The sequence below is a fragment of the Notamacropus eugenii genome, chromosome 5, assembly GCF_028372415.1.
Source record: "Notamacropus eugenii isolate mMacEug1 chromosome 5, mMacEug1.pri_v2, whole genome shotgun sequence".
Classification (NCBI taxonomy): domain Eukaryota; kingdom Metazoa; phylum Chordata; class Mammalia; order Diprotodontia; family Macropodidae; genus Notamacropus; species Notamacropus eugenii.
Window position 1 is genome coordinate 297,667,225 of NC_092876.1, and position 17,204 is coordinate 297,684,428.

The following is a 17,204-nucleotide window of genomic DNA, read 5'->3' on the forward strand; positions in this document are numbered from 1 at the left end:
CAGACTAGGACTGGAGCACAGTCCAGCATGGGCTGCACTGTCACAGATGGAGCCTGAGCAGGTCTCAGGGACTGAATCACTGGCAGCTCTGGTGGTTTCCAGATTTCTCCACCACGTAACACTGAAGACAACTTGGAAGGTCAGTGGAAAAAGCCTGTTGGACCTATTTGAGAAAATAGCATGGTCCAGCCCCAGCCCTGGGGTGGAGGAGGGGGCTACAGCACTAGCTGCGAGCAGCTGTTTCTGGAGCTCTAGGCTCATATATTGTGAGGGGATCAAATGGCTGATCAGAGGGGGATAGCAGGAATCTCTTTGCTTGGCCCTGCTTGGATCTGGGTCTCAGTTCTAGGTGGCAGGTCTAGGGTGAGGAAGAGTGCTGGTGTGGTGGAACTTGTAGCAGTGGTGGAGAGGGAATCCTCCTCACAGTTACAAGGCAGAAAAGGGTGTCTAAGGTTACTCAAAGAATAGAGCACAGACCAGGAGAGGAGTAAATGCCTTTTCTTTGATCACACAACTTTGGAAGAGCTGAAAATTCGCAGGTTGCTAGAAGTGTTTCTGAAAACAGTTGCACAAAACCCCTGAAGCTTCTGACAGAACACCCCCCCAAATGGAAGCAAAGAACTACCTTGACAAAGAACTCAGAAGTCAAGTAATTGACTGAGGAAATAAGCAAACACTGGGGAAAAAATCAAATTATAGAATCTTACTTTGGTGACAAAGAAGATCAAAACATACAATCAGAAGAAGACAACAAAGTCAAAGCTCCTCCACCCAAAGCCTCCAAGAAAAATATGAATTGGTCTCAGGCCATGGAAGAGCTCAAAAGGAAAGAGAAATGAGAGTGATGTAAGAAAATCATGAAAAATAAGTCAACTGCTTGCTAAAGGGGACCCAAAAATGCTGAAGAAAATAACACTTTAAAAAACAGACTACCCCAAATGGCAAAAGAGGTCCAAAAAGTCAATAAGGAGAAGAATGCCTTAAAAAGCAGAATGGACCAAATGAAAAAGGAAGTCCAAAAACTCATTGAAGAAAACAATTCCTTTAAAATTAGAATGGAGCAAATGGAAGCTAATGACTTTATGAAGAATCAAGAAATTGTAAAACAAAACCAAAAGAACAAAAAAGTAAAAGACAATGTGAAATATCTTACTGGAAAAACCACCAACCTGGAAAATAGATCCAGGAGAGATAATTTAAAAATTATTGGACTACCTGAAAGCCATGATCCAAAAAATAGCCTAGACAGCATCTTTCAAGAAATTATCAAGGAAAATTGCCCTGATATTCTAGAACTAGAGGGTAAAATAGATATTGAAAGAATTCACCAATTGCCTCATGAAAGAGATACCAAAAGGAAAACTAGAAATATTGTTGCCAAATTCCAGAGTTCCCAGGTTAAGGTAAAAATATTGCAAGCAGCCAGAAAGAAACAATTTGAGTATCATGGAAACATAATTGGGATAACACAAGATCTAGCAGCTTCTACATTAAGGGATCAGAGGGCTTGGAGTATGATATTCCAGAGGTCAAAGGAGCTAGGATTAAAACCAAGAATCACCTACCTAGCAAAACTGAGTATAATACTTCAGGGGGGGGAAATGTACATTCAATGAAATAGAGGACTTTCAAGCATTCTTGATGAAAAAACCAGAACTGAATAAAAAAATCTGACTTTCAAATACAAGAATCAAGAGAAGCATGAAAAGGTAAATAGGAAAGAGAAATCATAAGGAATAAATCATAAAGTTGAACTGTTTGAATTCCTATATGGAAAGATAATGCTTGTAACCCTTGAGAGTTTTCTCAGTATTAGGGTAGCTGGAGGGAATATATATATATACATATGTATATGTATATATATTATATATGTGTGTGTGTATGTGTGTGTGTGTGTGTGTGTATAGACAGAGGGCACAGGGCGACTTGAGTATAAAGGGATGATATCTTAAAAAATAAAATTAAGGGGTGAGAGAAGCATATATTAGGAGAAGGAGAAAGTGAGGAGAATGAGGTAAATTATCTCACATAAAAGAGGCAAGAAAAAGCTTTTTCAATGGAGGGGAAGAGGTGAGAGATGAAATGGAATTAGTTAATCTTGCTCTCATTGGATCTGACTTAAGGAAAGAATAACATGCACACTCAATTGGTATGAAAATCTATCTTACCTTACAAGAAAGTAGGGGGGAAGGAGATAAATGGGGGAGGGATAATAGAAGGGAGAGTAAATGGGAGGAGGGGGTAATCAGAAGTAAACACTTTTGAGGAGGGCCAGGGCCAAAAGAGAGAATGGAATAAATGTAGGGCAGGATAGGATGGAGTAAATATAGTTAGTCTTTCACAACATGACTGTTATAGAAGTGTTTTGCATGACTGCACATGTATAACCTATATTGAATTGCTTGCCTTCTCATTGGGGGTGGGTAGGGAGAGAGAAAGGGAGAGAATTTAGTAGAACTCAAAGTTTTAAAAACAAAAGTTAAAAATTGTTTTTCTGTGTAACTGAGAAATAAGACTTATAGGCAATGAGGTATAGAAATATATCTTGCTCTACAAGAAAACAGAGGGGAAGAGGATAAGAGGAGGGGTGTGATAGAAGGGAGGGCAGAGTGGGGGAAGGGGTAATCAGAGTGCACACTGTCTTGGAGTGGGGTAGGGGAGAGATGGAGAGAAAATTTGGAACTCAAAATCTTGTGGAAGTGAATATTGAAAACTAAAAATAAATTAATTAATTATTTAAAAAAATATGAGGAAACTGAGGCCATCAGGGTTAAGTGCCTTGCCTAGAGTCACACAATCAGTAAAGAGTCTGAGGTCAGATTTGAACTCACAAAGAGGGGTCTTCCTGATTCCAGATCTGGCCCTCTATCTACTGTGCCACCTAAATATCATAAACACTCAATAAATTTGAATTGAATTGAAGCAGCACATTGTCCAGATGTTTTGTTGGAGTCAGACTGGGTTAGAATTCTATCCCCAGCTAGCGAGGAATTCTGCCTCCTCAGTTCCCTAAGTTTTCCACCCCAGAGTTTTGTAGGCTTATAGACGTAGAACCAAAAGGGACCTTAAAGGTCATAGAGTCAAACACCCTAATTTTATATGTAACATCTATGCAGATCCAAGCTTGCTTGGCTGATGCAACCTTTCCATGTGGAAAAGTTAGGGAGCTTGAAGACTTACCATGGCATGGAATATACAGGCCCAAGAGAGACTATGAAGTCCAGGTAGACTTTCTATAAGTGGTTCTAGTCCTCTAGAGAAGCCTCTTTAATTGGCTGTCGAAACATTCAAAAAGGGCTGTTAATCACTTAGTCTTTGGCTTCATTCACTTTTGGGGGAATCTCAGTAACTCTTTTGCTCTTGGTGTACAGTAAGAGACCATGCTGTGAGGAGGAAGACTGAGGTTCTTCTTCCCTCCAAGGCCACATGGCCTTATGAAATGGATTTAGTTACTGGCCTCTGCATTTATTCTTTTCCATTCTAAGTACAGGGAGTGTAGCCTCCAAAACCTTGTGAGTTCCTAAAGTTCCAGAGGATGCCTCAGTGGCCTGGCATTCTAGAGTCAAGGTTCCAAAGACAATATAGCACTGATGTCCTAAGGAAAAGGAGTGAACTTTTAGAATGATCTTTGGGACCCCAAAACAGGGGAAGCTTAGATGAGAACTCATTTGTAGAGATGCCACTTTGGACCATGAACTTGGTAGGAAAAATGCTACCTAGGAACTGAGCTAAGTTTTGAGCTCTCCCTCCTGCCCATAAAAGACCAAGGTAGTGTATGAAAGAATATGCCTCAGAGGTGTTGTGGAAAATGTTTACATTTTGTTCATACTGTACCTTCAAAGTAAACATCCCTTTGTAAAGCTCCCTGATGTTAAATGGTTAATGGAGATGAAGCATCTAACAATGGGAGAAAAACCCAGTGGGGGCTCAAGCTAAGGATAAGAGAGAGAAGAGACACTTCCCCCAGCCACCCCAATCCTAGGAGTATGACACTAAGGGGAAGATTTAGCCAGACTGCTTCTGCAAGAGAAGGTCAGAACATGTTTATGACATACAGATGGGGAAATTGAGGCCCAGGCAAGTTAAGTGGCTTACCCAAGTTTCCATAAGGGGTAAGTGGCAGAGTAGGATTTGAACCAAAATCTAATTCCAAATCCCAGGAGCTTTCTACAGTAGTTTTTCCCAAATGATTCTTCATATGCCAGTGTAGCAACAAAACCTACCCCCTTTTCTACTTCAATTTTTTTGAGGTGTTCTTTAAAAAGACTGAGAATTATCTTGTTCTATGTAACAGGTTTTCTTAACACTTTACCCAGACTGATTTATTTTTCATTTACTCAAAGGTACAGGATAGAGATTTCGCTTAGAAACGAGTGCTCTCAAAAGGATTAATAGTAGACTATAGAAGTACTAGCAATTTCTTACAGAGAGACTGATGTCCCATCCCTTACACCCCCTCATTGCCCACAGGTCTGTTATAATAAGCTCATTATTACTACCAAACCCTGTTCTCACTATACTCTCTAGGCAGGTTCCCATGATATGGTATGTTTAAAAAAAAAAAATGTTAAGAATCATCTGGCATGTAACTGGTTAAATCAGCGCAACTTCTCTGGGTCTGCCTTTGAACTACCTCTTCACTGATCCAACGCCAGAACTCAGCAATCCCATTCTTCCTCTGAACAACTGGCCACTTGTGAGCTGATTCAGAATGTGGTGGGCAAAATGTTGGCACCTGAGTTAGGTAACATGGTTTAAAACAAGAGTCATTGTTGAAGAGTCGTTAAACCAGCTTTTCCTCAGTCAGAGCAATTTCCTGAGCTTTATTTCTTTGCCTCTAAAGGACGCGTAGGAATCTATTCAAAGTTTTGACCCTCCCCTCTGAACCTTCGATATTATTAAATCTGGGACTATCTGTGCATGTTCATAAAGGCTATTCAGGTGCCTTTAAATCAGTTAATCTAGCAAGAACCCAAGACTCAACCAGGCCAAGACCCAAAAGTTCAACTGACATGAATACAGTGTGGCCTTGCTCTAATCCAACCCTCAGTTCACTCTTACTGTTGTCTCCCTGTACAAGCCATATTCCCTGGGACAGGAGGTGTTTGTAGAGCAGTACTTCCTAACCCTTGGTCCAACAACAGTCGGAAGCAAATTTTTACTGGTCAGCAAAATGTTCACTAGTAGAAAGTGCACTGGACTTGGAGTGAAAAGACTTGAAAGAGAGAAGAGGATCCAAACGCTGTCACTTACTAGATGGGTGACACTGGGCAAGGAAATCTTTCTAGCCTTCAGTTTCTTCATCTTAAAACGGGACTTTTGAACTATATAATCTCTGAGGCCTCTTCTGGCTCCAATATCTTGGGATTCAATGAAATACAATAACTTCTTAAAGTCTATAAATTTCAAAACTAGGCTGATGAACAAAGTAAGTTATTTCCTAGTAAATTTTTTTTAGTTGACCAATATGTGATTTCCTTGTTGCAAAGAACTCAGGTCAGGAGTTCTACAAAGGCAAGTGACACCTTGTCCCACCTTAGAATCTTAGACTTTAAGAAACTGAATAACTTGCTCAGAGTCGCATGGTCCAAATGTGTCATGGTAAGACTTGAGCCCAGATCCAACTGACTTAGAAATCAGTTGTCTTTCCTGAATGCCTACTGCCTCTTATGAATAGGCCTTAACTCTCAATTACTTGAATGGAAGGTCTCCTTACACATGGGGATGAGAGATATCACACATCATGTTTACACACACCTACTAATTTATCCATGTGTCCTCTTTAAAGTAGTCAACCAACAGAAAGAAGCAATGTTCATTCTTTAATGGCACCCCTCAATTACCTTGGTCATTGCACAGTACAAATGCTGATGAAATATACGGGTAATTTTTATGAACAGAAAGATTTCAAAGGCATTGATTTATTTGCAAAGATAACGATGAATCCAATATTTCAACCGAACTGTAAAGATAATGTAGAATTCAGAATGTCCACCTGAAAACATTTTTTAAATGTTTTCTTTTTCCTGACAATTTAAACACCGCTATCTTTAAATTGTTTGTTTGGCTTTGATTAAACCTAGATCAGAAGAAGAGAGCTCTTCAAGATCACAGTGAATCATTTCTGGAGATGTTAATTAAATCTTCCTCAAGATTTGAAGAAAAACCATTCTTAGGAGAAAGTAATCAGTTTTTAAAATGGAAATCTTTTGAAAGAAAATACTAATGAAATTCTTTTTAAAATATCTTGAAAATTCACTTGTGAAGTTCTTGCATTAATTGTAACTTCTTTTTGAATTGCTATAAGCTAGAAAAATCGAAGTAAAGCAAATAATGTTATATAATTATTACAATTTCTCTCCTTCACAGGCTCAACATTCCAGCCAAACTGTCCTCCTATACTGTTCCCCAGATGACCCATTATGTCTCCTTTCCCTCTGCCTTTGTACAGGCTTACCTCCATCCATGGAATGCTGTCCTTCCTCATCTCTACCTCATAGAATTCCGAGCTTCTTCCAAGGTTTCCTTCAAGGTGGCCTACTCTGATCTCACTAAATGCTAGTGCCTTCCTCCCCCACTCCCCACTCCAGAAATTATTTTATTTCTACTTTTAAAAAATTTTTCTATTTACTTTACTCTGTACATACTGTTTCATCTTAATAGAATATAAACTCCTTGAAGAATTGACTTGTCTTTATATCTTCAGTGCCGAACACACTTCCTGGTATATGGTAAGGATTTAATAAATACTTACTGATGCCTGAATGTTCTTCTAGTGGCATTCAACCTCTGAGAAGTGTGGAATGATAGGATGTTAAAAGCAAAAGAAAGATGGAAGAAAGTCAAGGCTGTAGTATGGAGAGGGGTTTTTTTGGTTTTTCAATTAAAAAGCAATTATTTTCTCTCCCCCCACCTATCCCCAATTTAAAAGAAAAACAGAATTCTTTTAACAAATATGTACAGTTAAGCAAAATAAATCCCTACTCTGGCCACATAAAAAAATTTATATCTCAGTTGTAGGAGCCATGCTTCATCACTGAGTTGATCTTCAGCCTTTCAAAGTCATTTGTCTTTATAATATTGTTATAGAAATTGTTTTCCCAGTTCTATTCACTTCATTCTGAATCGGTTCATAAAAGTCTTCACAGATTTCTCTACACCAGGGACATGCTTAGGTCAGCATCAAGGGGACAACCAGATGTTAAATTTTCAGGGTAAGCATTTACACCTCAGAAATAGACAAATGCTACAAATTGAGGATTAATTTACTATTTGTTGATTTCTAGACTTAAGAAATTGCAGGAAAATGTTATTAATAATTTGGATTAAAAGTAAAAGTGTTATTTGCACTTTTTTTTCAGATCTAGTTATTCAACATTTATCTCTGCTCGGAACTCATACCTTTCATCATTTTTTATGGCACAGTAGAATTTCATTGCATTCATTTAGCATAATTTGTTTAGCCATTACCCAGTTGGTGGGCACCCCCTCAGTTTCCAGGTATCTGCTGCTACAAGAAAAAGTGAAGACTGGACTGAATTCATGGGTTGTATAGTTCAGTAGCACACAACAGGAGATGAGGCACATCAAGAAGGATATCATGATGTGGAGCATTAACTCAACTTTGTGTCATGCCTGGCAGACAAGTCCCAAGCCCTTTTGATATTCACTATGGTGTCAGAAACCCTGGAAGGTAAAACATTCAACCTCTGCCTGCATTCTTTAGTCTCTCCCAGTCTCCCAAGCTCTAGGCATAGTGTTGAGGTCTCTCAAGGTCTCACAGGGCCTGAGATCTCAGCCTAGCCCATGGTCACACAGCTGTTAAGTGTTAAAGGCAGAAATCAAACCCAGGTCTCACCTGACTCCAGATACAGACAGATGGCTTTCCACTCTATGATGCTGTTACCCAATAGCTCTGGGCCTCAGTTAACTCACTTCTAAAACAAAGAGATTGGATTCATTGGTTGCTAAGGTTCCTTATAGTTCTAAATACCATGAAATCTCTGAGATTTGGATAGGTAAAGAGGAGCTCTGGTATCTTGTAGGGAGCACAGTCACTGGGATTATGCCATCTTTCAGTTGTACAAGGTGTGGCAAGGAAAGACTCCTTGTGAAACGCTATATACCCAAGATATGATTTATCTCAAAGTGGTTTACAAACAGCAGTTACTTAAACTTCAGGTCTGTGGATCCTTAATGTCTTATGTTGTTCAGTCATTTCAGCTCTGTCTGACTCTTTGTGACCCCATTTGGAATTTTTTTGGAGAAAATACTGGAGTGCTTTGCCAGCTTTCTCCAGCTCATTTTACAGATGTGGAACTGAGGCAATCAGGGCTAAGTGACTTGCCCTGAGTCATACAGCTAGTAAGTGAAGTGTCTGCGGCCAGTTTTGAACTCAAGAAGATGAGTCTTTCTGACTCCATTTCTGGAGCTCTATCCACTGCACCACTTAATTACCCATTTAATGTCTTATAGATGAACACAAAGTGGTTAAACAACTGGAAAGTTATTGGAAAGATAAGAACCAAATTTCAATTTCCTCCCATATCCCACTCCAATTCACCCAGTAAAAAGTCATTCCCTGATATATTTTAGGACCCTGTATAATTATTTTCCATCTAATTCAATGTATTTGTCTTCTTTATATGTCCTTGATTCACTTGAAAATTGGACAAAAATTGAATTTAATTCGCCTCAATTTCACCTGAAGTTTTCATTAATACTTCCAAAGGTTGGACTTCCTTAAAAAGAAATCTCTCTTAGATGTCATGCCTTTCATCCTCTCTCCCTGGAGTCTGTCAGTTTCTGGGTGGTTTGGGACACAGCCAACTCAAGAAGAAGCTATAATAGTGCCCTCTTCCACACTCCCTCTCCACCCTCACCCTGACCCAATCCCACGCTCCACCAGTTCCCAGCAGTTGCCTGATCTCAGGGTTAAGCTTTACAAGAACCGGAGGAAGCTACTTTACAGCCAGGAGTGCTGGACTGTGGCATATTCTTCTTCAATCTCCTCTGTAACGACATTCTGAGACTGAGGTGAAAACTCATACCAAACCCATTTTCCCCCCAGGGTTACAAGGTCAATAGGACAAGAATAGAAGTTTCCTACAATCCAAGTCATTTCTCCTATTCCCTCTTCCTTGCTTTCAAAGAATGACTATCCACAAAGAAATCATCTCTGGTATCATTGCCTGACTGCCTTGCTCTTCCCAAAAACGCATTCCTCAGACATGGACCATTAGTGTTACTCAAACACTATTATATGTAGATATATACAGAACACAAATCTTACATTAAAATGAAAATATTTTCCAGTTGGCATTTCTGAGAATTCTCCCCTTTTAGAAGGTTGGCAAAATAGCTGCTCTGGTCTCCTGCCTTATAAAGGGTACTGGTAAGAACTGTATGGAAATATTGGGTGGGAGAAGGCCTCCATTTCACTGGACTCGAAGGCTTAGTCTTCTGATTCTTCTAATCTATAAACTTGAAACTGCTCAGGCATTGGAAAAACTAGTTCATTCCTGTTCATTCAGCTAGTGCCAGGCCCTCTGCTAAGTGTTCAAATATTATCTCATTTGATCTTCACAACAACCCTTCAACATAGGTGCTATTATTATCCACATTTTACAGTTGGGGAAACTGAGGCAGACTGCAGTGAAGTGACTTGTCCAAGGTCACACAGCTATTAAGTGTCTGAGACTGGATTTCAATTCAGATTTTCCAGACTTCAGGTCCAGCACTCTATCCACTCTACCACCTAGCTTCCAATGCTAGGCACTAGGCACTGGAGAAACAGACAAAATAGCTTTTGCCCTCAGGGAGCTTATATTCTATTAAGGAGAAATGAAACACGTACACAACTATCTATACACAAAGTAATTTCAGGAAGAAGAGAAAATTAGCAACTTCAGCAAACAGGAATGCTCTTCTGTGACAGAAGGTACCTGAGCTTAGCCCTGAATGGAGTTTGAGAGGTGAGGAGGGAGTGGCATGCCCCCCATCCCCAGATGTAGGAGGCAGGGTATGGAAAGGGACAGAGACTGGAGACCAAATATTGTGTATGGCAGAAGGGTGCTGGTAAATGTTTCACAACTGACTGAGGGAGGGGGAGATGCACAGAGGACACAACTTTTAAATCTAATCTGAAGTATTATTATTTCCTCTATCATTTTTAAGCCAAGACAATCAACAAAACAATTAACCAAATCCTCACTTGTTGATTTCCAAGATATAAATTTCACACTGAAAATTTAATGATCTATCAAACTGTGGAACATCCCTGGGCTGTGGAGAATAGGTAGCAAGTCAGTTTGACAGGAGGGGAAGTCATCTGAACAGATCTGGAAAATAGGCTAGAGCTTAAAGGTTTTTGAAGGACAGCTAGGTGGTACAGTAGATAGAGGAACAGACCTGGAGTTAGAAAGGTCTGAGTTCAAATCTGGTCTCAGACACATACTAGCTTTGTAACCCTGGGCAAGTCACTTAACGCCTATTTCCTTCAGTTCTTTATCTATAAAATGGGGCCAGGAAGGAGAAGGAAGAGGCAAGGAAAGGAAAAAAATGGCAAACCACTCCAGTACCTGGCCTGGAGTCAGGAAGATCTGAGTTCAAGTCCAGCCTCAAGACACTTACTACTACCTCTGAGACCTTAAGTGAGCAAGTCACTTAACCTGTTGGTCTTAATCCTCTGGAGAAGGAAACTACAAACCACTCCGGTATCTGCAACTTCTTGAGCAGAAAAAGTGACAAAGGTAGACCTGTGCTTTCAAAATTATCTGGCTGCTTATCTGGAGGATGAACTGAAGATGGAAAAGCAGGAGCCCAATTTGATTGGCTATTGTAATAGTCCAGGCTAAAAGTGATGAGGATCTTAACCAGGGTAGTTTAAGTGGAGAGAACAAATTGACTCGTATCAGAAAGCCTGATAAGGAGTTTATAATAAAATATATCTTTCCAGGGCAGCTAGGTGACACAATAAATAAAGTGGACCTGAGTTCAAATTTGACCTCAGACACTTACTAGCTGTATGACTCTGGCCAGGTTGCTTAATCCTGTTTGCTTCAGCTTCCCCATCTGTAATACGAGCTGGAGAAAAAAATGGCCAACCACTCTAGCATCTTTGCCAAGAAAACCCCAAAAGGGGTCATGAAGAATCAGAAACAACTGAATAACAACAAAATGTCTTTCAATAAGAAAGCCTATTTCAGAAACCAAACTTAGACTAAAATCATGTATGAGTAAATAGAATAAAAAGTAGAATGGTACCTGCCCTTATCAACTGCACTAAGTACTCCTGCAGCCAGTTCAGATAGACTACCACAAATTCTGCCTTTTATTTGGGGCTGAGCCTAGATGTCTGTCTCACCCATATATCTATACCCAAACTACTACATCTTTTTCAAAGCTCAGATATACCCTTTAACTTCTCCTGATTACATCAACATTCTATGTCACAAGGTCCCAGACTATTTGGAGTGGGAAGAGGAATTACCCTCTTCTATTGACTCTCAAAGACTTGGTCCCTCGGTTGTCAAAGCAACCAACTGAAGAGGTCCTAATTTCACCTCTCACTGCCTCCTGACCAAAAAAAACAAAAACAAAAACATTCTGAGGCATCACGGCCCACCCCTCCCTTCACCTCCAGTCCCCAACATCAGAGTCATTCCTCTATGCTTCCTGGATAAAAACATCCCCAGGTGCTGAAGGCCTGGGGCAAGAGAGATGCTTCCCTGGGACTCCAATCTATTTGAATTCCCTCACTGATAGCCTGGGATGCTCATTTGAATTGATGAGTTGATGACCACAGACTGGGTTGCTCTAGCAATAGACATTTGTGTTTATTGAAACTGAACACCCAAGCATTCAATTCATGTCATGCCGGGCGCTCAGACTTGCATGATCGCACATTCAGAGGCTGGCACCTGCCCCTTCGAGCATCCACCGAAGCAGCTTTCCCACTGCTCTCACACTCCACTGAGCCAGCCCCAGCTGTTATAACCCGGCTGTTTAAACAAGAGTTGCCAGTAGTTGAACGTTGCTGCTGAAGCGAGACAGTGTGCTCTCCATGTATGTCGGCCCCGCAGGAGCAACCTTCAGACAAGGGCCAGGACTCTCTGGCCAGCGTGCATAAACAGCTGTGATGGAGCTGCAGCCCTGAGAGACAACATACTATAACTGAAAGGGTTTTTAATCAGAGGACTTGGATTCAAGTCTGGGCTCTGATTCTTACTGGTGGGATGGCCCTGGACAAATTGCTAAACCTCTCTGGGTCTCAGTTTCCTCATTTGTAAAATGGGAGCGATAGTCCTCCCTCACTGGATTATTGTGAAGGTGCTTTGTAAGCATAGATATATTGGTTTTTGATGATTACCTATATTTACATGTCTGTGCTTCTCCTGGGTCCTGTTCCCTGTAAAGGCTTGATAGGAAAGTTCTAGAAGGATATTGCCTCTCACACTTCCCTCTAGAAAATGTGATTGGATGGGGATTAGTAAACAGAATGGTTTTATCTCTATTTTACCTGACTCAACTCCCCTCCATAGAGGCCATACCTGAAAAAGAGCCTGACACAGGCTCAACGACAGAGACAAAGGGAAGTCGTTGACTCAGTTGTGGTCCCTCTTTTAGGTACGTACGTACCTAAGCTCAGTCATTCACCTGAGTACTAGAAGCCCACTCAAATAATATTTCAGATGATCCACCCTAGTTCCCTCTTCCTTGCTGCCATCTACCAAACTCCCAGGAGTTATTCCAACTTCCTTCATAACCTTAACACTTGGATATAGTCTCTCTCTAACCCACCTATTGATGCCATCATTAAGAAAGTCAATGTTCCTATTAACGACTTATCTAACACAGTTTCTTAGCTTCCTCCTACCCATCAAACTGTATTTCCATCCCATTTCATCAAAATAGCAGCATGGTCATAGGCTCTTAAAATCATAAACCAAGGCCTAGAAAAGCGAAGTGAGTTGCCAAGATTACACACATAGGGTCAGCTCTAGAAATGAAAACCTGAAATTCTAAGTAAAATATCCACTGTTTATTCCACTTCCCTATTGCATGAAACTATGCCACCTGGACTTTGAAATTCTGCTTTCCAAATGTACCTTCCTAGCCTTTTTCTGCACTCCCCTGCTTATAGCATACCTACTCTTTGCCCTCATGATGATCTTCAGTCCCTTGATCTCCTGCCTATTCTCCCTCTCTACTCTAACTTCACTTGAATGCCCAGTCGGTGATTTCTAAAATCAAACATGTATAATTTTCTCTGTCTCTGTCTCTGTCTAATTCTATCTCTGTTTCCTCTCTCTCCTCTGTCTCTCTCTGTTTCATTTTCTCCCTCTCCTCTCCCCTCTCTCGTTTTCTCTCTCTTTTTCCCTCAATCCCAACCTACTAATCTTCAACCTAAACTAACATCAGGTAAGTCATTTAATTCCTCTGAGTGTCAGCTTCCTCCCTGATGAAATGGGATACTATTTGCCCCCATCTACCTCAAAGAACTGATATGAGGAAAGTGTTTTGTAAACTTTGAAGGACTAAACAAATTCAATTTGTTATCATTAGTATTCCTTCCCTCATCCTCTACGCTCTTGCTCCAAAATCAATCACCCTCTCTTTATCTCATGTGTCTTCAATCCCCCTACTTACTGGTTCAGTCCCATATGTCTATAAGCATGCTCAGCTTTCCCCAAGTCTAAAGAGATTTTCTCTTAACTCATTTACCACTATTAAATTACTATGCAATCTCTTTTCCCACTAACCACCAAAAACTCTTCTAAAAAGTAGTCTATACTCAGTGCTTTCACTTCTTTACCACCCACTGACCTCACAATACCTTACAATCAAGTATTCACAAAATTTTCAGCGTTAGAAGGGACTAGAAGCTATCCAGACCAAATTATACCTGTACAAAAATCAGTATATCTGCCAAGTAGTATTCCAGTCTTTCTGGCTTCCATCCTCACCATTTTTCTAAGACTGTTTTCCCAAAGCTTAAAAAAGTCTTTATCATGTCAGTCATTTAATAAGCATTCATTAAACACCTACTATGTGTCAAGCACTGTGCTAAGTGAACTTCACTCACTTCTCATTTTTCCTGATCTTGAGAGCTTTTGGCACTGTTGACCAGGCTCTCCTCCTGGATATATTATCTCCCCTTGCCTTCTGAGACACTGGAATTATTAAATCTTAGTGCTGATAGGGACCAAAGAACTCATATAGTTCAATTTATGTCCAAATTATGAATCCATTATCCCAGCAGGACAAGACCCTGGACCAAAAAGAGAGCTCTGTGTGGCATTTCACTAGGGGCCTCCATCCTAGTTAAACCATAGATCAATTAATCAATACTCATTGGGTCCACTCAGTCAACCTGTCCTGAGTTCACCTAATGTACTATCATCTAAGCCACAACTCTTTATCTTGTCCATAAGGAAATAATGATGGACTGTCATATGCCTCAATGAATCCAGATGTGCTACGTCCATAGCATTTGCCTGATCTATTAGTCTAGTAATCTTATCAAAAGAAGGAGATAACTAACCTTAGTTTGGCATGACTTGTTCTATATTGAGAGAGTCTATTTTATTTTTAATTTAAATTTAAATAAATATCTTTTGTTTTTACATCCTCTTCATCTCTCAAAATGTCCCCATCAGAGATCTATCCCATATAACAAAAAAGAAAAAAGAGAAGAAAAAACCATTTCAGCAAAACTGACCAACACATTACCCAAATCCAACATTATATATACAGTATTACACACTCATAGTCCCTCATCTCCGCAAAGAAGGAAAGGAGGTGCGTTTTCATGTTTCTTTTCTGGGGCCAAGATTGGTCATTATAATTTCATGGCATGTATAACTGAACAAACCCATGATGTTCACTATAATTACTGCCTCCCTTTTGAAAATGCTCACAAATTATCCCTTTAATTCTGCCAAGAATCAAAATCAAGCTTAGTGCATTTATAGTTAAAGTATTTTCCTTCTTCCTTTTTTTGAGAATAAATCCATTTTACTCAGATATACCCAGTTAAACAATCACATCTTCAAGGTCTTTCAGTAATTTACCCAGGCCTAGAGACAAATTCGTAAAAGGTAGTTAGATGCTCTACTATGCCTTTTTTCCTCATTTATCTTAAGTTTCAATTAACAGTTAGCCTTTTCTTTTTTCATCTATCCTCAGTCTAAATATCATTCTCCTTGGTGAAGAAAAAAAGGCAAATAGGAGTTGAGTAGTTCCATCTTCTCCCTATTATTCTGTTATCATCTTTCCTTCCATGCCTAGCCAAAGTTCTATCTTTCTTGACTTTATTCAAAATTGCTTTCTGTAAATGGCTTTTGTATTTCCCTTAGTATTTATTACTAAGCTTATTACACTGAGCTTTATTCTTACAAGACCTTGCCGCTCTTTTGTATATGTCTTTAAGTACTTGTATCTTCAAATCCAAATTAATTAATGAACATTTTGTTCAAACTCAGGGGTCTCTTTAAGCATTATCCCATTTTCTTCTTCATGAATTAATTCAGTTTCATTCCTGAGAATCTCTCATTCTCTTAAAGTCAACCTCCCAAGCCACAGGATTCTTTACCTTTTCAGTCTCTGAAACCTTTGACACCTGTTCCCCTAAAGTCTAGAGTAAACAGAAGACAGTGGCTCATATTCCTTTCTTAATTGTTAAGAACTCAAAGATGTCATGGTCACTATTTCCAAAAGATTCCTAGTAGTCTCACCTCACCTTTCAGTTCCTCATTATTGGTCAGAATTAGATTCAGAATAAACAGTAGTATCCTTCATTACTTCCTCCAACTTCTGAAAAAATGAAGTTATCATAAAGGCAAGGCAAGAAATTAGCCGCTGGTCTGTTTTCAGCAGGAAGACGTCCACATAACTGAATTTCACAATCATAATTCTGCCTGAATCATAAACTTGTCATCCAGTTCCTCCAAATGATCTGAAATATGGTCCAACCACTGCATTGCCTCTGGTTCTCTCTCCTTGGATCTTCTTCTACCATGTCTTTTCCCTCAGATTAATGGATTTCCATATAACAGTTCTCATCCTACCTTCCTAACAGTTTATTATCTGTGTCTTCAACTTAGAAACAAAATTATTTCCTGTATGAATGAGTTCCATACAACTTTAATAATTTAATAACATTTAGCTATTTGTATGACCTTGAGTGCTTGTCTCATCTGAAGACTTGATGTTAGACTTGAAAATTTCTAAAGTTCCTTCCATCTCCAAATCTATGCCAAATTCAACCAATCTCTTCCCAGCATGCATTCCATTGCTTCTCCCTAGAACATTCACTGACTCCCCAAATGCAACACTGTGTCTCAAAACCATGTCTCTCATACCCAAACACATGCTAGTTTCCAAATATTACCAGGTATATCAGCCCCCTTCCTACTCTCAGGCATCCTTAAATGTCTCAGCAGAAATGCTGAGGCAGTCAACTGCTCCTCACTCCATCTGTTTCTTGAAGCAGTGAGAGCATCCAAGGGAAAACCTCTCTCACTCTTCACAGGGCACCACCTGCATTCTCTGTGGCCTCCCAGCCCTGCATTGCCCTACCCTGATAATTAAAAAAAAAAAAGTGTTTAAAAAAACTGAAGTGGAATTGAATCTCGGGTCCAGTTTTATTAGCCCTACTTTCTGCCTGAGGTTATTTCTTTAAAGGGAGTGAGGAGGACAGTGGCAGATGTTATTTGGTAGATAAATCATTTATCAGGTTGTCAGTGAGCAGGGACCTTCTGGGGTTAGTTTAGCATCGTTGTGAACTAGCCTCATTCAAAGCTTCTCCCATTCAAAACCAGAACAATAGTGGCCCTTGTCAATCTGTAAAAAGTGAGACTGAGGTTGGCCAGGCGTGGTGGCACACGCCTGTAATCCCTGCTCTGGATTGGGAAAGCTGAGGTTATGCTTGAGCTCCAGTGTCCTGAGATGAGTTCTCACACCGATATGGCAAGCCTCTGGGAAAAGGGACCAACAGGCTACCTAGAGAGTGGTAAAGCAGCCCAGGCTGGAAGCAGATTAAGTCAAAGCTTCTATGCTAATCATTGGTGGAATCATCCAGCCATGACAAGAGGGGGAAGAGGGGATGATGTCCCAGTTTCAAAAGAAAAAAGGTTAGGATACTACCAGTACTAAGAGTTGTGAAGGAAGAAGTGTTCTAGAAGTGAGTGTGAATGATAAGT

The 17,204-nt window shown here is 40.0% G+C and overlaps 1 pseudogene; it reads right to left on the reverse strand.

The window, feature by feature from the left end:
- Positions 1–17,204, reverse strand: part of LOC140507884 (large ribosomal subunit protein uL2-like) — a 165,662-nt pseudogene that overhangs the window by 45,491 nt on the left and 102,967 nt on the right.